The sequence below is a fragment of the Pinus tabuliformis genome, chromosome 8 (assembly GCF_031772625.1).
Source record: "Pinus tabuliformis cultivar Carrire ecotype Pingquan chromosome 8, CPIR1, whole genome shotgun sequence".
NCBI classification, from domain to species: domain Eukaryota; kingdom Viridiplantae; phylum Streptophyta; class Pinopsida; order Pinales; family Pinaceae; genus Pinus; species Pinus tabuliformis.
The window spans coordinates 466,700,841-466,724,126 of record NC_142294.1 but is presented as its reverse complement, the minus strand read 5'-3'; the positions used below and the strand labels follow the sequence as shown (position 1 = coordinate 466,724,126).

Here is a 23,286-nt window from a genome sequence, read left to right as displayed (position 1 = left end):
TTGGCCTTCCTTGTTGGTGATCAATTCAACTTTTTATCCATAAATTTTCTCCATTTCTCTCTTGACCTAATTCAACCCCTTTAAGGCCAAACAGCCAAGCTAGGGCTTGGTGCGAATTCCTAAGGAAGAAGAAATTTTGGTGTTGGAGAATTTAAACATCAAGAGGATAGTGGTTGCCACAAAATCCTTGCTTTTGGTGGGCATGCACTTCAATTTTGTCCATAATTTTCTTTGCCCTAAGGTAAACCCTAGTTTGGTTTTAGCTTCAACTTAGGGGCTTTTTTAGGGTTTCATGTTCCTTGCCGTTGTTGGAAAACAATGTGGGAAACCCTTTCTTCTTACCTTGACCTTTGGTCATCCTAACTATCTACTTATCAATAATTCCCTAGGTCTTTTGTTGTACAAAGGAAAGCAATTTGTCTTCATTCATTGAATGGAGCCTTGTACTTAAGCCAAATCTTTCCCTTATAATCTCTTGGTCATCCTAATACCCTTATACTTAGAATATCCATCATAGGTGACCTTATACCAAGACTCCTCTTGGTCATCCTAATACCCTTAGAATATCTATCATAGGTGACCTTATACCAAGATTCCTCCCATTAGTGAAAGTACATAAAGAGTAGGGGGTTTTGTCTGTGGTGACAGTGGGCCATTACCCCATTGTTGTCACTTGGTCTAGTTATAGCCTTGTAGGGTACTCCTCTCCAAGGCCTACTAGATTTTGTAGCAACAGTCACCACATCAAACATCTACTTGGGAGTATAGTTCACGGGACCTCAATTTGGTATGCGGCAAGCCCTCTAGCCTCGACTTAGCAAAGGGTATGGTTTTGTGGCCATTCTCGAGAGATAGTGCTTCCAGAACCAATTTCAGGACATCTCATCCAAACTCTACCTCATGGACGTGATTATTACACCCACAATCCCCTGTGGATTTGAGATTTAGGAACCGAGCTTGGTACAAATAGACTTGGCCTAGATGAAGAGAGTCTAAACCTTGCTTCTCATGTGCATCATCCAATGCAAATGTATAGTCTTGCAACCAATTATTCAAGCAGAGTTTGGTGCCCACCCCTTCTGCCTCGAAATCATCTTTTTCCTAGTTTCTTTCCTCCACAAAGTCAGTTCTTTTAGAGATTAATCTGTCGAGAGAGATTGGTACCCTACCTTGCACTTTGTTCCTCAAAGGCCCCCGCTTCGAATCACCCCTTAGGATGGACATGAGGTTGGTTCTCAGATGATTTCTCGACTTCTCCAAACACTGACCATCTCCCCGGAGTGTCTTTCCCTCTTCATATTCTCCCTTGTTGCACTGACCCATCTCATGCCGCCAAAACATGTATTAAATCAGTCCATAAGAGGATATCTACAAATTGTACATTCTAGTCACTTGGACTTCCCCCCCAACAGCCTTGGGCCCAAAGATGTCCTTCTACCTTGAGCATTTCCTGGAGTTACAGGATGGCATCATCGTCCACCCCCATACACATTCAGACATTGGATGCACTCACTCAAGATCCCTTTGGGACAACTTCGAGTTGGTTTTCATCGACTCCAAGTGGATACTGACCACTATATACCAAGATCTAATAGGATCTACCAAGTGTGTCACCTTTAAGAGCCAGAGACAAAGAAACACCTAATTTTTAGGTGCCCCCTATACTACAAGATCAGAGAGCACTACCACTGCCTCTATAAAGATTCATGAGGATCCCTCTCTACCGTCTTCTGATATCCTAACTAGAGATGCCTAGCCCTCTTCATCAAGAATATATTCAAACACAAATCTCAAATCCTACATACCATGTCTCACTCGGGAACGATTCGGATAATCACATCATACTTTTAGGATGATATTGTTGATCGTAGCAACAAGCATTGAGCTGAGTTCTAGAGTATTTCAGATAGTAGAACAGTGAGACCTTCGGTCTCCCCTCACCCCCCTCCTTTGGGAGGCCAACCAGTATCCTCAAGACTGTTGTGGAGACGCTGAATAACACATCAATTCTCATGATGGGTTTTGTCCAAATTGTATTGTACCATTTTGCTGCTCATTCCTTTATTTTCTATTGTAATTTGTGCCATCTTATGTGTTTTCACACGCACATAACTGTGAATTAATCAAGTATAAACATATTAACTAATCACCTTGGCATATTAGCACCAAACATGCTAATATGAAGTTGTTCATGTAATCTCAACATTTGTCAGTTACATATTCTAGGAAACAAAAAGACATATCAGCATTCTATGAAGGTTAGCAACCACATCAACTACAAGATTAAAATCAACATTCTTATAAAACTTAAATTATCATATTAAATTTTATCCTTTGTGTGTGAGCCTCTTTGGGTCCAGTGTTGAACCTTAGCTCTGATACCACACTGTAACCACATCCCACCTTGTTGTGCCATCCTGGGCTATGTGAGGGTTACCTTCTTGTTTTGACTAGATCTCCAAGGTTTGTTATGAATATGGGGCTACCACAACCTCTTTTTCTCAAACTCTTCAAATCTTAACATTACTACTACCATTATGTTCAGTTTGCCAAGAGCTTTCAAGCGATATAAAATTTACCTCAATTTGAGTCTCGGTTAGAAAGTTATGTATGCTAGAAGTTTAGCCCTATTAGACAAGGCCATGCCATCAAGAAGTTACATGTGGCACCCATGTGGGTCGCCTGGCCCATGTGTTGCCACACCACCACCAGGTGGGGTCTACAGGGTGCCCAAACCCTTGCGATTGGGTTACTTGATGCGTTAAAATTTTGAGGTAACTAGCAGAGGGCCAATGAACTAAGGCCAACATCAGCCCTTCAACACTAGACTTATTAGTCGTGGGTTTGTTTGCCTACACTCATCATACCCCAATGTCTCGACAACCTGACAAATCTTCCATTTGGTCCACCCAATACATGTCACACATGGTTGGGTTTTCGGCCGCAAATTCATCAGTGCGACTCTTCCATAGCCCGATAGCTTGATAAGGCCCACCTGCTTACGTCATGTTGAGTCGGGCTTGCTCTCTACTTAATTTCTTAACTCCTTTGACAGTTGGTGGCCTGAGGGCCCAATAGGGCCCACCCAATATACATCACCTTGGCCCTGACAAATGTCATCTCAGCATCAGGGTCTATTATCCTCCTTGCACGTATGTTTTGTGGCTAATGGCCAATGGTCGATACTGAGCCATTAGCATTAGGCCTCTCCACAGAATGGGTCTTGAAGCTACCCTAAGGGTCCAATGGCCCAATGGGGCCCACTAGTCATGGTTCTAACAGGTCAAGGTTCTGCCTTCAACCCCTTAGTGTAGAGTGCCTCCCATATATACATATATTGAATCATTTCATTATTACAATCCCAACGACCAATATCAATGCAAAGTTGGGAGTGTGCATAAAATTAGGAGGGGCGACCACCTCACACCAATTTCCTAAGCGTTGTGGCCCAAGGGCTTAAAGCCTTGAACCTCAAATTTCAAGGTATTGAGGCTCACGCCCCCCCTCGAGGTCCTGAGACCTCAAATTTGGCACACACATATATATATATATATATATATCAAAGGGGTGGTTGCCCCAAGTTCCATTTATGTGCAATGATTGGTGACAAAAGCATAGGCCCCAAAACATACTAGTTTTAGAAATAAGGAAAGGGGTGTGGTCCAAATGTCGATTTCAGTCAAGATTGTAATGTTGTACAAGGGGAATTACACCAATCACTCCCACTCTACCGACTTGTTGCAGGATGGTTAAACATACTCATAGGCATGTGATCTATCAATTAACCAAACATGAAATGCATAGACTTATAATTCAATCATAAACATAACAATCGATAGCATGGTCCAGACTAACTGAGCACACACATGCGGACTTTGATAAAACACAGAGTTGAGTGAGACAAACCAAGCTAATTGAGCATAATTATACATGTTCATATCCCTACCATGAACTAAATTATTGAACAACATATCCTAGTCTTTCATTACAACCATAGACATAAGATATCTTGTCAATCATGAGCATAACACTAAACTTCACAGTTCAGTAAACTTCATAATTCAAGCATTCATTCACATTCATAAACACAGAATATCTTGCACCAGTAATAAACATAACAAGGAACATCTTAGTCTGTAATACAAATATGCATATGAAATTTATACTCATCTGTGTATTTTGAGATGGTTGGCAACTAAAGGAGGGACTTCCCCTCTCCACCCAACCATATGTCAACTACACGACAACTTTCTTGTAACTGACCACCCCTGGGCTGGATCCAAAGTTTGAGGGGATGCTTTCTCAGGGAAATTTCACCAAGGGCTTGGTCATACACTCAGGTGACGAAGTCCACTTTCCAAGTGGTTTATCCACTGCTTTTTGGCAGTAAGCACCACAACAACCCACTCACTCTTCTAAGCTCATTCACAAGGCTTCACCCAAGGTCCAAGCGAGGTATTTCTCAGTCCAAGAGATTGAATCCACTTTCTAAGTGGTTTATTAGAGGTCTTTTCATAGCAAGCACCATAAGAGTCTGCAGTCCATTGTCTAGGTGGCTTATTGGCTCCCTAGCAAGCACCACAATGACTCGAATTTCCCTATCCAAGTGGTTTATCAACTATACAGCAATCACCACAATGACTCCAATTGCCCTGTCTAAGTGGTTTATCAGCTATATAACAAGCACCACAATGACTCAGATTGCCCCGTCCAGGTGGTTTATCAGCTATACAGCCAAAACCATAGTGATTTTGTCATCCACTAAGCCTCCCACGAATCGCTCAAGCATGGAAACTCAATCTAGGGGCCTCAAACACAACATTATGGGGAATAACACCCCAAGAATCACAGAGCACAAGGCTCAGCGACCAACTCCAGCATTGCTCTATCTGCAACTATCATTGCTCCAAAGCTCCACGTGATTCACAACTTGCCTTGATCGACCTCTTGCCTCCAACACAAATGCGAGAAAAAACTATATGTTCTCAGTTGTGTGTTTCCTCCTCTTTCTCTTCTCTTGCTTGTCCTTTGTGTCCTCTCATTATGTGTCCCTCTGAGGTCGTGGCCCTCCTCGATCCACGAGGAGAATGGGGATGAGCACAGTCCTTTGTTTGCACCACCCAATCCCATCTCATGATTTTTTGTCAAGAAGAGTAGATTGATTGGCCAACAACCGACCTCAGACATTAACTCGAGCTAGCTCGTATTTCTTCGAGGCACGCAACAACACTCCCCTCAGATTGCAGATCTGTGTTGCCCACTCCTTCAGTCAGCCACCAATTAAATTTTAATCAAATTTTATGTGTTCAAAATCAGTTGTCTTGGTCAGTCGTGGCTCCCACGATGGTGCTACACAATTATATTTACAACCATGGGGTGAAATGAAAGGGTTGTTACACATGCTATATCTATAATAATATAAATTTTCCAAACTAAATGTACTTCTATTAGGAAAAATAGAATCAATGTTTTCATTAAAAAAAAAAACATTCTTTTTGGAAGAGGAAGTTAAGCATATTTAAACATATAGAATAATCAAAATCCTAGAATGCAATGGCAAAAGCCACAACGGAGCAGTGCTTCCTATTAGCATAATAATTGATTCATTGAAAGTTATGTATGCTTAATTCCTCAACTTTACCACCCTCCTCTATGGGACATGCTTTGTGGGTGGGTGGGTGTGTGAAACAATATGAAAAATCAGCTCCCTTGTCATCTGTGAGAATGTGAGTGGAGTTGGATGATGATGCCACTTACGCTAGAAAGGGATCAGACTCTATTCATTTCTAAATGCCTTCAGGTAAGGTGGATTATGTTATTTTGCTCTAGGTTTGACAAAGAACCTTCTTTTGATGTCTTGCATGACAAACGTACGTTGTGAAGCCATTTTTAATGGTTAGAGGGTCATCACTAGAGATCAAAAAACATGTTAGAGCCAAAGGGGTTCAAATTGATGGTCTTTACATCAAACTACAAGCAGATCAACTAAAGCATGGTGCTCTAGTACATAGTAGTGACACATTGTGTGAACTTTGGCATAGGAACTTTGGTCACTTACACCACGGAGCACTTCCTCTCTTGAAGGACATGGTGTAGGGATCGTTAAACTTCAAGATCAAGAAGGATGTCAAAGATGTACACTTGGAAAGCACCCTAAGGTTTCTTTTCTACGAAATGAGCAAAGATCAAGAGGGATTCTTGAGTGCATCAATTCAAACGTATGTGGACCTATGGTTTCCTCTTCTTTGAATGGTCATCTATATTTGTTACTTCCTTTTATGATTCCTCATGTAAGACCTGCATTTTTTATGAAGATTATGATTCCTTTTATCATGTTGCATCTTGGAATATGTGTGGATGTTGCATCTTGGAATAGGTGTGGATATAGCTATTGTAATGAAAGCCCCCTTTTCCTTCCCCATTTGCCTAGAGAAAGCAATGCAAAACATTCTAATTCTAGCACACATTTTGTTATCACTCAAAATGAACTTTTTAAAATATTCTCTTGCTGGTTTGGAATCGATAATTAGTGGATATATTAGAAGTGGATTCAACATGCATAGTTCATGGATACATCTTAATTGATTTGAGATTGAGTGCTATAACCAGACATAACACATGGTCACAAAATTTACTTCTCAAGGTTTAAGATTGAACATGCTTCTTGCAAATGATCTTCAAAGCATTTTCTTAAGAGGACAATCCACATTCATATTAATACAAAGTTTGACATTTTTCTTGAGTTAAATAGGTTTCCCACGATTGCATGTAAACATGTAATACTTGGTACGTGCATGGGAGAGAGTTTCAAATCAAGACTTATGAATTTGGGAAATTTCTATTTTTTTTAAAGTTCATATTTTTGGAAACTGATCATATTTTTTATACCCCTTATGGAGGTATGCATATACTTTAGTTTTGGTGATCATTGGAGAAGATCAAAACACATGGTACATTAGCTCAAACTAGGGTTTCTACCAATTCTAAATATAATGAATACCCTGGAATTGACCTTTTAATATTGCAGACGGGATAATAGTTTTCAGAAGATTCCAAATAATTTGATATTTTTCAACGCAATGTATTTTTAACAATAAAGTGAATTCCCTACTTTATCTTTGGCATGTGAACTTTCTCGATGTTATTCAAACCTAGAAAAAGTGTGCCCTATTTGTCGATCAATGACAGGTTATTTTGATCAAAGGAGGGATGCATGCCTCTTGGAGGACTTGCTTTACAAGTGATTTCCATGTTTATCTATTATTGGGTAGTGCACTCACCTTGAGTGGTTCACTTTCCTTGCACTCCATTTTTTCTCCAAAGTGACCTGCACACCATGCAAGTTGTTTTAGGTTGACTTATGTTACGAGCAACTTTCTATTCTAAGGTTGCGCACATTACTTGTGGATGCATGCCACTTGCGATATTTCTTGGAGGACTTGCTTTACAAGTAATTTCCATGTTTATCTATTCTTGGGTAGTGCACTCTAACTTGAGTGGTTCACTTTCCTTGCACTCCAATTTTTCTCCAAAGTGACCTGCACACCATGCAAGTTGTTTTAGGTTGACTTATGTTACAAGTAACTTTATATCCTTGGGTTGTACACATTACTTGTGGAGGTTACGTATCCACTAGTTTTAAGTTCAACTGGTCTATTATGTGTTCGACGAGAACACCATAAAATAGAGTATCCAGTTATTAAGATGTTTTCTCCTTCTGGAGAAGCATGTTTTGAAGAGTTTATGTGGCATAGACATGGCCCTAGAAAGCGGGAACCATGTGCCTTTGCTTTCATAGAGTTTAGCATAAGAGACGAAAGTATTAATTCCTTTAAATGCCAATTCAATAACCACCTTGAAAATGGGTATGATAAGGTGCATACATTCATTAGTGGGAATTACCTTATTTTACTACACGAATCAAGTGTTGAAAGTACGTGGGAAGATGAAAATGCCAAAGAACGTATGAATGGTAGATTGGCACTTGGCCATCCATTGGTTGTTCATTTTGTGGATGAAAATTCTGACAACCTAAACATTTCTTACATGTCTCCATACATTGTGAGAAAGCGTACTAAAATTGCAACAATACAGAATAAACTGAAATCAATGGAGCAAGCTACGTCAATAAGTCCAATGTCACCAAGTTATTTTGTTGAATAGATGACCAATCTTGGGACTCTACTAGCATAAATGCCATGATAACATGTGATTTCCATGATAACATGATCACATGTAGGGAAATTTTCACAGTCTAGACTCTAGATACAAAAATACAAGTTCTTCAAACACTTGAAATTTTATTAATAGGAACCATGAGCCAAACCACTAAAATATCTCAGCTAATATCTTAGCTCTCTGGCACACTTGCAATTTGTATGATCCCCCAGCATTTTAAATGTGTTCCCTCTTCCTTTTCATAAATATATACAATCACAATTGAAGAACTGAATGATTTCCTTATTTTCTAAAGTAACTTTGTTAATCCATATATTCTTAAGTTTACTTTTCAGTCAGAAGTTAGGAATGGGAATTATTGGAGCTGCAATTATGTTGGATATGGCTTTGTGGGTCCATTTGATTGGCCTGTTTCTCTATATGGTTCTTGGGGGTTGTCTTCTCAGATGGAAAGGATTCGCATGAGATGCATTTTCAGATCTCTAGAGCTTCATCAAACTATCTTTTGCTTCTATTGTAATTATATGTTTGGAGACTCTACAAAAAGAGAGGGAGGTCTCACCTATTTTACTATATTAGAGACAATTCATGGCTCCAAAATCAGAAAGAACATAAACCTCTACAATTGAATTCACCTGGAAGCCAAAGCTAAAGACTCAATTTTCAAGTCCAAATGAATATTCTACGTTAATGAAAAATTTCTTCACAAATACAAGAACAACTACCATTACACCTAGTATAATTTGCTAGTATAACAGTTGAGAGTGTCATAGTCTACAAGTGGTGTTTCACTTGGTTTTAAAAAGTGATTCAGGAAGGCTTGATAAAGAAAGTGAGATAAGCATAAAATAATTTATCTTTGAAGAAAGGACAACTGGCAAGTTACCTTGATAACAAAGATTAATAGGAAAGATAGTAATATTTTTATTTTATTAAAATAAGTTTATGAGGATGAACCTAGGGTTGTTGCATAAATTTCTTACTTTGAACTGGGATTCTGAGTGGAGCTCCCGCATTCCAAAGAACATGAGCCTTCTTCTAAGAGGTTTGTACGCATCAAGAACGAGTTCTTCTCGCTATGCGGATCGATCCAAGGACTTCCAGAGTAGTGGCATTTCAAGCAAACGGGAGCAATATCAAGAACAAGAGTGGGTTGAAGAAGACGAACCTGGCGTCTGTGTTACCATTCGTTGTTCTCCTGTTGGCTCAAGAAAAATCAGGTGCGTCAAATTCAGCAAGTTTTACGTGTTTTTCCTTCCTTTTGAAAATGCAAATGGGCAATGGATTCTGTCTAAAGTTTTTTATAGCAGGGTCTGCCAAAACCTCATCCTGAAGAAGGCGTTGACAATACCAGCGGCTCCATGCCGGATTCACACTCAATGTATAGCATGCATAAGTGATCAAGATCCATGTCTTATTGCATGGCGGTGGGTTCTCTTTTGGTGGTGGGGTCTCTTTTATCAAATCCTAACCCAGGTAAAGCTTTGAGCTTGTATTTGGATAGAAGTTGGATTGGATCGGCGGGGTCTGAATCAAATACGCTCCAAATCTACATTTCGGGCTTTTTGTTGGATACCTACATGCATCAAGGATCCAAATCATCTTGCACAGTGGAGAGCCCCCTCCTCTCATAAAAACCCAAATCTATCGCTTAGGTCCAGATCCAAATGAGAGACAAGTAGAAGGGAGATCACAAGGCGCAGATCCAGATGCGGAGGAGTTGTATCAGATTTTTATCAAAACCATTACTGAAAATCGATCCTGCTAAGGGTTCGGGGAATGGATCTAGTGACAAATCTGAAGCAGAGTGCCCAAAATATCACAAGTATTCCTGCTTCATTACAAAGTCTGATTTTTTCAGGAAAAGTGTTGCAGGATGTGGTCCATTTGAAAGACTATGGTATTCAAAGGAATTCTACCATCATCTTGAATTTAAGACTGCAAGGTGGTGCCCCAGGAGCAAGCTTTCCACCTGGATCATCTTCGGCTGGCAAGGGTCCGACCTCGTTCAAGGATGCATTGAGAGGGAATGCTACCACACAGGACAAACAAAACCCAAATCTGACAATCCCAGGTCTATACATTGTAGAGAAGATGGAGAAAGCCCCAGATCTATCCATAGAATTACCAAAAGTAAGTGGTCTTTTCACTAATTTGCAAGCAAAAGCTATCATATGTCAATTTAATGGTTTATGGCCCAAATATGAAGATCTAAATGAGTGGATCTACCTCAATTGGACCAGAGATTGTGACATTTATCTATGTGCAAAAGCTTTTTTGTGGTTCAGTTTGATAACCAGAAAGACTTTGATTATGTCATAAATGAAGGACCATGGTTTTGGGGAAGGGCGGGTCTCTTTGTAACCCCATGGTTTCCTGGTTTTGATGCCAACTCAATGGTGGTTACAAAAATGTCGGTTTGGGTAAGGCTACATAATCTTCCGCTCCCCTTTTGGCACCACCAGGTCCTAGAAGGCATTGGGAACTCTTTGGGAAGGTTCCTAAAGATGGATCGAGAAAGAATGGACAAAGGTATCTTCACTTTTGCACGCATATGTGTGGAGATGGATTTAAGCAAAGGCCTTCCTAATTGTATTCACCTGACACATCAAGACTTCAAATGGACACAATGGTTAGATTTTGAAAATACCACCTTTAGATGCCAGATTTGCCATCAAACAGGGCACTTGCAGAACACATGCAAACAAGCAAAGAAAAGGATAAAAATACCGCAAAAGCAAAAAGGATGGCAATTCCCAGACCCTCCTTCAGATGATGAGGATGAAGAAATGGATGAGACCCAGCAACATCCAAAGACACAAAATCAACAAGGTTCTCAAAAGGAGGGAGAAGAGAAGCAGAAGGATCAAAACAAACAGGCAGAGATTCCCAATAACTCAGCAGTGGTTTCGATCCATGAGAACCAACACGAGGACAAGAGCAACAATCAAGGCTCGAGTGGAACAAAGCGATCTCATGTTTCTGAGAGCTCAAATTCAGATAAAGAAGCCCCAAACACTTCAAGAAATAATGAGTTGGCAATTGTTTCAACTAATCCATCACTTGGGGTTTGGAAAATAAGAAAAAACCAGTTTATCTAGCCAAATGTAATTTTATTTTTAATTTTTTGTAGCCTAGCTACTATGAGTGCTTAAAGCACATACATTGGTCCCCCGGGACAATATCTGAATGCACTTGTGCATCTGCTCTATGTAACTTTTTATTTTTATTAATAGAAAGTTACTAATTTTTTCTCAAAAAAAAAACAAACAAACTATTATGAGGATTTAAAGAGTTCAAACTACTTCAATCTACATGAACCCTAATCTAAATTTATAATTCAATTGTGCAATAGGAGGAAATAAATCAATATTAGGGAAAAGGATAAAAGGCAAGAGGATTAAAAGGTTTAAGTTTGTGCATCAGAGAGGCTGAAGTGTTCAAGAGCACACAGCGCCATTATTTTTGCAATATACCAAGAAACCAACCATTGCATTCATCACCCATTTTGCAGATTCTATCTTCTTCTCTGTTTATGTATTCTTCTCTTGTAAATAACAAACTTCTCTTATCTAAGCAGCTGCAAACTCTTCTATTGTTTTGTTTCAGCCATAAATAATTGTATTGCAAACCCATTCTCATCATTTCTTTATTACTTTCTTGAATATTTTCTCAAGCAATAACCAATAAAATTTACATTTTCTCCTGTGTTTGTATTGACTGATATTCAATTTTTGATGAATTATTTGTCTTTAAAAGTTTTAAGAATGGGTATAGCATTCATTGCTGCCTATTAGTAATGAAGATTGCATTTCTCAAAAATCAAGGTTCTTCAAGGGTTTATAGTTGTTGTTGAACTATTGGATTTACATGAAGATGATTTCATCCAGATTTACCCAATATGCTTTCTTCTTTTTTACCAAGAAGTTTAAAGACATCCACCCTCAACATCCATCTTGATACTTGTTCCTTAGTGCCAAGGATTGCCATGCTAGTCTCATTGGTATCTAAGAAATTCTTCTTCATGTTCCATTAATACTTTTTATGTATCAGCGTTGTGCGATAAAGGTGTCTAGTGGAAGGGCCCTAGTCTGAAGATAAAGTTGGAGTTGAGTATCATCTTTGGTCATTCATTTATTGATCTTCAAATCTAGCATTTGAGGTGTTGAAGAATGTAACTAGTGCCAGTCTTCATAATTATATTTGAGTCATGATGTAATGTATTTGTCAAAAGAAAGAAAAAGAAATTGACTTATTAAAGCATGGGTTTCATGCTTGGGTCGATTGTTTTAAGGTCAAAGTCTCCATTGAAGACTTCTAGGGTTTATGTCAAGTGTCCTTGTTCGTGTCATAACGTAAAAGACCCTTCTTGGGCTTTATTTGTCAAGAAATAAATTTATTTTATTGTAAAATAGGTCAATTAGGCCTCCTCCACCAAGTCGGCCTCAAGAAAGGACAAGTCAACCTCAACAAGGGAATTCGACCTCACAAACTCACTATATATTGGAGCAACTCGACTAATTTGGAAGCACATCTCTCACAAGTTCGAATTGCAATAGATGCAAGCAAAAAAAGTGTGAAGTTCAAAAAGGAAGATGGAATCGAAGCTTTTGGTTTTCTCTCTCTCTCACGTGCAACGAAACTCTAAAGCTGCATCGAAGCTGTGAAGCTGCATTGAAGTTGTGAAACTGCATCAAGGTCGAAGTTGTGAAACTGCATCAAGGTCAAAGTTGTGAAGTTGCATCAAGGTCGAAGTTGTGAAGATGCATCAAGGTCGAAGCTATGAAGCCGCTAGGCTGAAGCTATTGAAGTTTGCTAGATTGAAACTGCAATCCTAAAGTTGGGTCGAAGTTTTGAAGTTGGGGGTCGAAATTATGGGTTGAAGCTACATTTGAGAAGCTGGCACTTGGTAACTTCGGAAGAGATCATCTATCAGAAGGAAGAGCTGACTTGGTGGAGGAGGAAGGTCTTTTGGTCTAGGGTCTTGGTTTATCTCAATTTGAATCTACTGAAGGAAGAGTTCTGACTGGGTTTTCCCCTATAAAGGGGTTTTAGCCCTAGTTGAATGCCTACATCTGGTGTCCTTGATCTTCACGTTTTTACTTTGATGATTGCTTGATGAAAAGAAGATAAAATAAGAAAATAAAGAAGTTAATAAGAACATAATAACATCACAACTAATTATCAATACAAGAAAATAGTTCTGCCTTTCCAATTTTCTAACATTAGGGTGCTTGAAAGAGTTGTTCTGAGGTGATTTTGAATAGCTATCTTTGTGATAGTTTGAGGGTTACCCCTAGGTCCAAGAGACAGTTTAATGCCTAAAGTAGGAAGGTTTTCCAAAGCCTCCATAGGATGCCTTGGCATTATTTCCATGCCAAAAACAACACTAGGTAGGATCGTTTTCTATATATCGCTCTTAAGATGTGTGGCAGATGCCTTACTTCCATGTCTCTCTACTAAAAAATTTGAGTCAACGACATCTAGCATCTTCTACAATTAAATCTTTTAAGGATTTTATGGATCTCCTATTCATTTTTACAGCCTCTCTCCTCAAAGTTTCATGGATTTGCATGTGTCACATTCAATATCTATGGGTTTTGACCTCAAAGTTTCAAGGGTCTTCATGTTATGGTTATCCTGATTGCTCAATAGCTATTCTCATTTAGCAATATCATAGTGTGAAGAGAAAATCTAACATAGCAACATCTGCAATAATAATTCCTCAAACCTTGTTCAACAAGTTGTATATGATAAAGGGTGCGCAACATCTGCAATAATAATTCCTCAAACCTTGTTCAACAAGTTGTATATGATAAAGGGTGCACTAGAGGATCCTCTAGGGAGGCAACAATAATTATTAGGCATCGAAGAGTGAGTGAGGCACATCCATGGAGATTACACGGATGCATCATCTTTAAACTTTCTATTTATAGATATGTAAGCACCAACGTCAATGCTTGAGGTGAGGGTGTGTGCAAGAACTATTATAGGAAGGCACAAATCCCTAGGAGGCACATGAATGTTTGGTATCCAATTTGGAGGTGTAGTGCATGCATTCACGCATTAAATCTTCTCCAGTAGGGTGCACTATTACAAGGAGAGTTATCCATGCAATGGGGTGCACTTATCCTTGAACATAATATGGTAAGGGTTAACTCTATCAACTCGATTGCATCACTAGATGTCTAGATACATTGTATTTCCCCTTCGTCTCTTATTTTATAAAAGATCTTTAGGACTCTTCATTGTGACTTTACATAAATGGTGTTTTTGGCATATTACCTTATGTTTTTTTCTTTTTAGAGTAATGATGCAATTGAGTGCCCCAAATTCTACTCATTGTGTTTGTCTATTTAGCATTCACTCACCCATTGTTTTAATAGGTTAATTCGTTTTCAAAATAGGGGTTTGTTTTAGGAGCTCATGTGTACTTACCATATCATGAAAATTTAACATAGTCTCAAAGTTGTGCAGTATCTGTTGTGTTACCATTGCTAAATGCTGTATTTTGTACGTGGAATTATAATATATTGTTTAAATCTGAATATGGAATTATACGAGGGAAGGGAAAGACATACCACAATGTTAGGGCAGCAAAGGTGCACAGTTTTGATCTAAAGGAAGCAACAAATATTAACAGCTAGGTGGTTGGCGTGGTCAAGGCAAGGGTCTGAGGGGTTGTGGATGACTGAAGCAATGGGCTTGGCATTGGTCATTCATTTTAGTTTGGATTCAACTCATGATATATTTGCTAACATAAATTTATTCACATTATCCTAAAACAAAAAAGAAAATGGAGGAATGAGCCCTAAATTATTCACCAACCACAGTGACTAATTCTTTTACCAGTATTGAATGATTAGCATGAGTACCTGAATGTTGTGGTCTATCACAAATTGAGAACTAGAACGAAGTTCACTTTCCACCAATGCAAGAGTAAATGCGAAGGAAGTATATTCTAGGCTTGCAAAGTAAAAATTCTGAAACATAGTTGTCCTGCAATCGTATTTAAGACAATGGGTATCCCATGATTAATGAGATGATCAAGCAATTCTCTGCAGCAGTTGTAGAAGCTTCACTCCCTACTTAGCAACGAAGTGCAAGCAAATTGGTGCAACAGCGAGTACTAGCTTAACCTGGGGAGGTGGTGATTTGGTGACAGTAGGTTCCAAAGTGGCTTTGTTACCAATTCCATTAGGAACCGCAGATTTTTTGGTACATCACATTCATGCATTTACTATCCATGTGACTGTTTTAATCCTACTTAAAGGTGTTCTATTTGCCTGTAGCTCCCGTTTAATACCTAATAAAGCGAATCTGGGTTTTCACTTTCCTTGTGATGGACCTAGTAGAGGAGGAACATGTCAAGTATCTGCCTGGGATCATGTCTTCCTTGGTTTATTCTGGATGTACAATGCAATTTCGGTAGTAATATTCCATTTCAGCTGGAAAATGCAGTCCGATGTTTGGGGTAATATAAGTGATCAGGGAGTGGTAACTCATATTACGGGAGGAAACTTTGCACAAAGTTCCATTACGATTAACGGGTGGCTCCATGACTTTCTATGGGCATAAGCCTCTCAAGTGATCCAATCTTATGGTTCTTCATTATCTGCATATGGTCTTTTATTTTTAGGTGCTCATTTTGTTTGGGCCTTCAGTTTAATGTTCTTATTCAGCGGCCGTGGGTATTGGCAAGAACTCATTGAATCTATTGTTTGGGCCCATAACAAATTGAAGGTTGCTCCTGCTATCCAGCCCAGAGCCTTGAGCATTGTACAGGGACGTGCTGTAGGAGTAGCTCATTACCTTCTGGGTGGAATCGTCACAACATGGGCGTTCTTCCTGGCAAGAATTATTGCAATAGGATAAAGGCTAGGAGGATTTGAAAAGTATATGGCATCAAGATTTCCAAAGTTCAGCCAAGGCTTGGCCCAGGACCCAACTACTCGTCGTATTTGGTTCGGTATTGCGACCGCACATGACTTTTAGATTCATGATGATATTACCGAAGAACGCCTTTATCATAAAATTTTTGCTTCCCACTTTGGTCAGTTGGCAATAATCTTTCTGTGGACCTCTGGTAATTTGTTCCATGTGGCTTGGCAAGGCAATTTTGAAGCATGGGTACGCGATCCCTTACATGTAAGACCCATTGCTCATGCAATTTGGGATCCTCATTTTGGTCAACCAGCTATAGAAGCCTTTACCCGAGGAGGTGCTCCCGGTCCGGTCAATATTGCTTATTCCAGTGTTTATCAGTGGTGGTATACAATTGGCTTACGCACTAACGAAGATCTTTATGCTGGAGCTCTTTTCTTGCTATTTCTTTCTGTCATCTTTTTAATAGCGGGTAGGTTACATCTACAACCTAAATGGAGACCAAGTGTTTCATGGTTCAAAAATGCCGAATCCCGTCTCAATCATCATTTGTCAGGACTCTTCGGAGTCAGTTCTCTAGCTTGGACAGGGCATTTAGTTCATGTCGCTATTCCTGAATCAAGGGGAGTGCACGTCAGATGGGATAATTTTTTGGATGTATTACCGCATCCCGAAGGTTTAGAACCGCTTTTCACAGGTCAGTGGAATCTCTATGCTCAAAATCCTGATTCTAGTAGTCACTTATTCGGTACCTCCCAAGGGGCGGGAACTGCTATTCTAACTTTTCTCGGAGGATTCCATCCACCCAATATTATGAATTAACAGGGGCTATAGTGTATAGAAAGAACGGACCAACCCGGAGAGGTAATTCAACGGGACCTGAACAGAGATGTTTTTATGTCAGCAACACTAGCCATCCTTCTTGCAAAGATTCTTTTCCAAATACCAAGGATCTTACTACTAGGAATGGAACCTCTAACAATTTCTTTGTTCTTAACGCCCTGTATTCTCCGGGGATTAATCACTTCAACAATCTCCGATGGTTCCATTATAAGGGTATCCGAAGTACAAACGAGATGGATGTTTGTTGTCCCAACCATTCTCACTACCCTTCAGAAAAGGGTAATGCATATGGGCTATAACGAAGCTTTTGTGTTGTCGATTTCCATACGTAGTGCTTTCTCCCCTCATGCGCGCTTATCAAATAGGTTCAACTATATAAGCAAGGCCTATTGCATAGGTGTAACCTTTCACTCGGTACTAAAATCCTCAGGAGATGAAAGCATCTAAAGGTGCATTGACCGGGGATACACGACAGAAGGAATTGTTCTATCTCCAGAACTCACCTTCACTGAGCGTAAGTTTTATTTTACCCAATTTTTATTCCCGAATACCTTACCTTTTCTTTCCCCAAAAAAGAAGAACGGAAAAAATATCAAATCACACCATCTCTGTAATAGGTAAATGCTTCTTTCTCCCCCGGAGCCATCGGGATTATTCGCAATAATATATCTGCTACAATTGTGAAGGTCTTATCAATAAAATTGTCATTTCTCTGAGATCTAGGCATAGTCAATTACAGATTTGATAATTTCCTTCATTCCCTTACGCAAATGATTCCATGAACGAAATTTTTTTCTGGTGCACAATACCATAAAATGGATTTCCTTACAATCGTAAATATGTTCTCATTCTATCTATTCCAATCTATTCCAATCTATTCCAATCTATTCTTTAAAATTAGAATAGATAGGGAATAAATTGAATAATTGTTCATTAGTAACATGAATAATAATGGAAAAAGGCTCGTATTGAAAGAATAATAGATTGGGTAAACTCGGGAAGTCCAGTTCGATTATGATCCGAACAAAGAAAGAGTTAAACGATCGAGCATTGCATAATGAGGATGAAATGCCTACCCAGCAATTGTGTGCTTTATCCATATAGATAAAAGAATATCGGGAAAATATAGTCATCATGACACAGGATCATTGCCAAAGAATTAGTTCTTATACAATTGATAAGATGATCACTACAGATCTATATATTATCATAATATGGAATGGATCAGTTAATCTGTCTTAAATTCTTGATTAGGCGATCCGAATACGTCGGATTAACCGGGATGATTGAGGATTTCCTAAAATAAGAGGAAGTTGTAAAAAATGTCCTTTCGTCTTTCCGGGGGGGGGATTGAATCATTACCTTATTTATTATCTATTTATTTCCGAAAGATTGAACTGTTTGTACCCGAACAAAAAGAATTCGTTTCGTAAGGAAGTTGCTATTGACTCATTTTATTAATTAGAACCAAGAGATCTCATAGGAAAGATGGCCGAGCGGTTCAAGGCGTAGCATTGGAACTGCTATGTAGGCTTCTGCTTACCGAGGGTTCGAATCCCTCTCTTTCCGTATCTTCGCCCTACTATCTATTTTCTTCTCATCCATTGTTTTTCCAATCTATTGAATCCCAATAGGACTATTTCCTAATTCCAGGATCAATCTACCTCTATTTGTAATAGAGAAAATAGAACGAACATCGGTTCGTGGTATGGGAAAAGTAAAGACTATTTTAAGAAGCAATAAAAAAAAGTATCGCAGATAACAAGTAACGTACGTAAGGATTATAAAATGTCTCCTTCGGGGAAGGGAAAAAGAAGGGAGAAGAACATAATTTCCAGATGCCCAGCAACCAACCCACCCCTCTCTTTCATTTCATTCTCGATTCAAGCTTGACGGGAATAATACTCTACGACCAGCAATTCATTAATCTTCAAATTGATCCATTTACTATCTATTATTTGATTGATGAATCCTTTATATTGTAAGGAATGAAAAGTCAAATGATTTGGCAATTTATCCCTCTGGAACAGATCTATATTCTTCTTAATGATAGCTCTCAATCTTTGTTGATCTCTTATAGTAATCACATCTTGAGGTTTGCAAGGGTAACTTGGTATATCTACCATATGGTCATTGACCCGGATATGTCCATGATTCACTAATTGTCTAGCTCCAGGAATGGTGGGAGCCATACCCAATCGAAAAAGAATATTATCCAAACGCATTTCAAGTAATTGCAATAGGACCTGACCCATTGAGCCTTTGGATCTTCTAGCAATACGAACATATTTCAGCAATTGTCGCTCTGTTAGTCCGTAATGAAAACGCAATTTCTGTTTTTCTTCTAGCCGGATACGATATTGAGATATTTTCCTGGAAGAAGACCGGTTCATAGAATCCTTTCTGTTTTTGGGTCTTTTACTAGTGAGACCTGGTAAAGTTTTCAGACGACGTATTATTTTTAAACGAGGTCCCCGATAACGGGACATAGAAACTCCTTATTCAATTAACAAATAGTGCTAGAAAGAAGAAAGAATAGTATAACCCATATGAGTACTACTGGAATTCTTTTATATGGAAAACGAAGATCTTTCTCCAATTTGTTATTGATCCTAATAGCTCCAATCATTTCATTCATCCCGTTCCTAGTTGGGAGTAAATGATCATGGCATGACGGACCCGACGAACGATCGTAAGAGTATTCTCCATTCCATCTTGATCCTAACAAAACTTTGTGGATTATGGAAATGAGAGGAACGGAAAAGAGCCAGCTATCGGGATCGAACCGATGACCATCGCATTACAAGTGCGATGCTCTAACCTCTGAGCTAAGCAGGCTCGATGGAATATCACTCCCCATTTCATTGGGGTGAGATCCATAGATTCCTTTGGAATCCTAACGATTATAGCGCGAATCAGATTCAATGACGCAATCCAGATTACGATTACAACGGAACATTGTTTGAATGTAGATTCTTTCAAGGGAAAGAAAGGAGAAGTAAGGGTCAATTGATATCGATCGTTTTACTCACTCTTCCAAATCGACTAGGGGAGGATAATAACATTGCATTTCAAATGGATAAATAATATAATGATTCCCAGTCATATTCGATTGGGGTAGAGATAGAGAAGGGGAGTAGGGGAGGATATTTCTCCCACCCAATATTGAGCAAATATCCAATGAATAATGCTGATGGATATTACATAATAGGATTAGATCAAGGTATGATCTTGTTCTTCGAGAAGGGGATATGGCGGAATTGGTAGACGCTACGGACTTGATCGAATTGAGCCTTGGTATGGAAACCTACCAAGTGATAGCTTCCAAATCCAGGGAACCCTGGGATATTTTGAATGGGTAATCCTGAGCCAAATCCGGTTCATGAAGACAATGTTTCTTCTCCTAAGATAGGAAGGGGATAGGTGCAGAGACTCAATGGAAGCTATTCTAACGAATGAATCTCATTTGGTCCAATACTGTAGTTACTGTAGTTATAGAACGATCTATTTACACCTCAAAAATGGAGAGAGATGTTATATAACATCAGACAAAACTGGCGATCAGAACTTGAATCGTTCCAAGCATTTTATTCATAAGATAGATGCCAGATTCGAGTTGAAGTACTGATTTGACATTAAGTAATCCAATTATGAACTTATCTACTCTAGATGGAGAATTGAATTATTTTTTGGAATAAATGGTTGGACGAGGATAAAGATAGAGTCCAATTCTACATGTCAATGTAAACAACAATGCAAATTGCAGTAGGAGGAAAATCCGTTGGCTTTATAGACCGTGAGGGTTCAAGTCCCTCTATCCCCACCCAGGTTCGTTCCCGAACGGACTGATCTATCTTCTCCAATTCCATTGGTTCTTGTGGCAATTACAAATTGAGAACAGCGATTGCACAAGTAAATAATGTCAATGTCGAGGAAGGATATACGAGACTTGCAAAGTCGAATTTCTAAAACAGAGTTGTCCTGCGTTTATATTTAAGGCAATGGGTATTCCAAGATTACTGATATGATCAAGCAACATTCTGCAAGAACAACAATCTGCCAGAAGATACCGACAAAGTGCAAGAACAACAATCTGCTAGATACCCACAAAGTGCATGAACAAGAATCCGCTAGAAGATGGTAGAAGTCAGTACGGGTCGTTAGTTTTCGTGAGACATTAGGAAAATATGAATTATGCAGAAATTCAAACAGAGCTTCACTCCCCACTTAACCACAAAGGTGCAAGAACAATAATCTGCCAGCAGATACCCACAAAGTGCAAGAACAACAATATGCGAGAAGATAGTAGAAGTATTACGGGTAGTTAGTTTCTGTGAAACATTACAAAATTAAGAATTACATCTGCAGAAATTCAAATCTATAATCCAAGAAAAAATAATTAACCAGGTGACAATGGACAGGTAAAATGTAAATGAATGCATACTAAGCCAGTCATTAGAATTGAAAAAGAACCTAAGGAATTCAAATTCAAATCTATAATCCAAAAAAAATATAACGAGATGACAATGGACAGGTAAAATGTAAATGAATGCATACTAAGCCAGTCATTAGAATTGAAAAAGAACCGAAGGAATTCATTGAGCAAAGGAATTTCAGAAATAATAATTTTAATTAGGGTCGAGTTTATTTTACCTGTCAGTATAGAGCCCATCGGTGCAAGCAGAACCTTCAGAACCATACAAGCTGGCTCTCAGCGTATTTGCATTTCATTTCAGGATTGCCTGTAAAGGCACAAGTCATTGCTAGTCATTCGTTTCTGCAAGACATTGAAAAAATACAATTACATTTGCAGGAATTCTAATTTATAATTCAAGCTTCTCCTGAAGAAGTAAATGGTAAGTAAATACATGCAAACCAATCCGGTTAATAGAATCGAGCAGGGAATTTCAGCAATAAATTCATCGAGCAGGGAATTTCAGCAATAATACCTGTTATATTACCTGTCAGTACAGAGCGCCCACCAGCACAAGCAAAACCTTAAGACCATGCCTGCAACATATTCGGATTTAAAGTTTGAATACCAACAGGGCGCCCACCAGCGCAAGCAAAACCTTAAGAGCATGCCTGGAACATATTGGGATTTAAAGTTTATCCAGATAACCTAAAAGATCCATATCCAGTTTAATTTTCTTTCTAAAGTGATACCATCTGTCATAGAAATTGGCAGTACCTTAGTTCTTGTTTTGAGCAGACAAGAATTTGGCAGTATCATAGTTCTTGGTTTGAGCAGACAATAATGGATGGGGATATGCTTCCAGTCTTGCCTCGCTGAGTGGCCAAAGCCAAACAAACAGTCATTAAATTCTGATTACCTCTGCAAGCTTATGAAATGCTTTTCAAAATGAATAAGCAAGCAGATCATTTATTGACAAAACAGGAATAGCTCAATTGGGAATCTCACTTTCTCCTGAGGATTGATTCCAGCCCTGAACTCCTCTTTGAGAACCCAGTATCCATTCCTGTCCTCAAACTCCTCTTTGAGAACCCAGTATCCATCCCTCTCCTCAACTCTAGGCCAGTATCCATCCCTCTCCTCAACTCTGGGAATCTCACTATCTCCTGAGGATTGATTCCAGCCCTGCACTCCTCTTTGAGAACCCAGTATCCATTCCTCTCGTCAGACTCCTCTTTGAGAACCCAGTATCAACTCTACGCTCCAGCCTTGAGGCATCCACAGCCACATGAGAGCCAGCAGGACTGGCTATGGCCTTGGCTGTTGTTCCTTTGTTATTTCCATCCGCACTGATCTCAGAATTGCGTCCGCCATGATGAACAGCAGGAACCTGGACTGCTCTGATCAGCCAGAGCCAATTCGGCTTATACCCACTGATTGTAAATTACACACCTAGAAGTAGAAGTAGACACCCACTACTCGACCACGCCGCTGCTTTTCCCACTCCCACGTTCCATCATCCGCGCTCCACGCTGACACCGTTGTTTTTTTGGCAAGTGATGCTGACACCGTTGCTTTTTTTTTTGGCATAGTTCCCAATGCACTCTCCGCTCCCACTCCCATGTTTTATTTTCTGTGCTGACAGGTGGAATCATAGCATTAGTATTTGAAAACTTTGAAAAGGTCGCTTAGGTTTTTATGGTGAAATTAATCCTTAAATATTTAAAGTTTTACATATATTTAAATTTTGTTATATACATTTTAATTAATTCTAAATTTATTTAGATGGTTGAATTTTCAAAAATAAAAATATGCAGTTTTGCCTCTTACAATAATATAACACTTATTATTTACGATAATGGCGATGGTTTTCGCCCTCTAAAAATTTAATTGAAGTTGATGCCAAAAAACAAATGGTTAAAAATAATTTTATAATTTTTATTTATTTTTATTAAAAATGGAATATA

The 23,286-nt window shown here is 38.9% G+C and overlaps 1 long non-coding RNA gene and 2 other non-coding genes across 3 annotated transcripts; 1 reads left to right on the top strand and 2 right to left on the bottom strand.

Annotated features, from left to right (window-relative positions):
- Positions 1-18,387: 18,387 nt before the first annotated feature.
- TRNAS-GGA (transfer RNA serine (anticodon GGA)) lies at positions 18,388-18,474 on the top strand. Its single transcript has one exon. It is a non-coding gene; the product is annotated as a tRNA-Ser (tRNA).
- A 1,196-nt stretch (positions 18,475-19,670) lies between these two features.
- Positions 19,671-19,743, bottom strand: TRNAT-UGU (transfer RNA threonine (anticodon UGU)). The gene has a single exon. It is a non-coding gene; the product is annotated as a tRNA-Thr (tRNA).
- A 1,814-nt stretch (positions 19,744-21,557) lies between these two features.
- Positions 21,558-22,774, bottom strand: LOC149236066 (uncharacterized). The gene is made up of 4 exons (XR_016268370.1): positions 22,328-22,774; positions 22,097-22,194; positions 21,855-21,915; positions 21,558-21,682 (listed from the first exon to the last, which is right to left on the bottom strand). It is a non-coding gene; the product is annotated as an uncharacterized LOC149236066 (long non-coding RNA).
- Between the last annotated feature and the right edge of the window lie 512 nt (positions 22,775-23,286).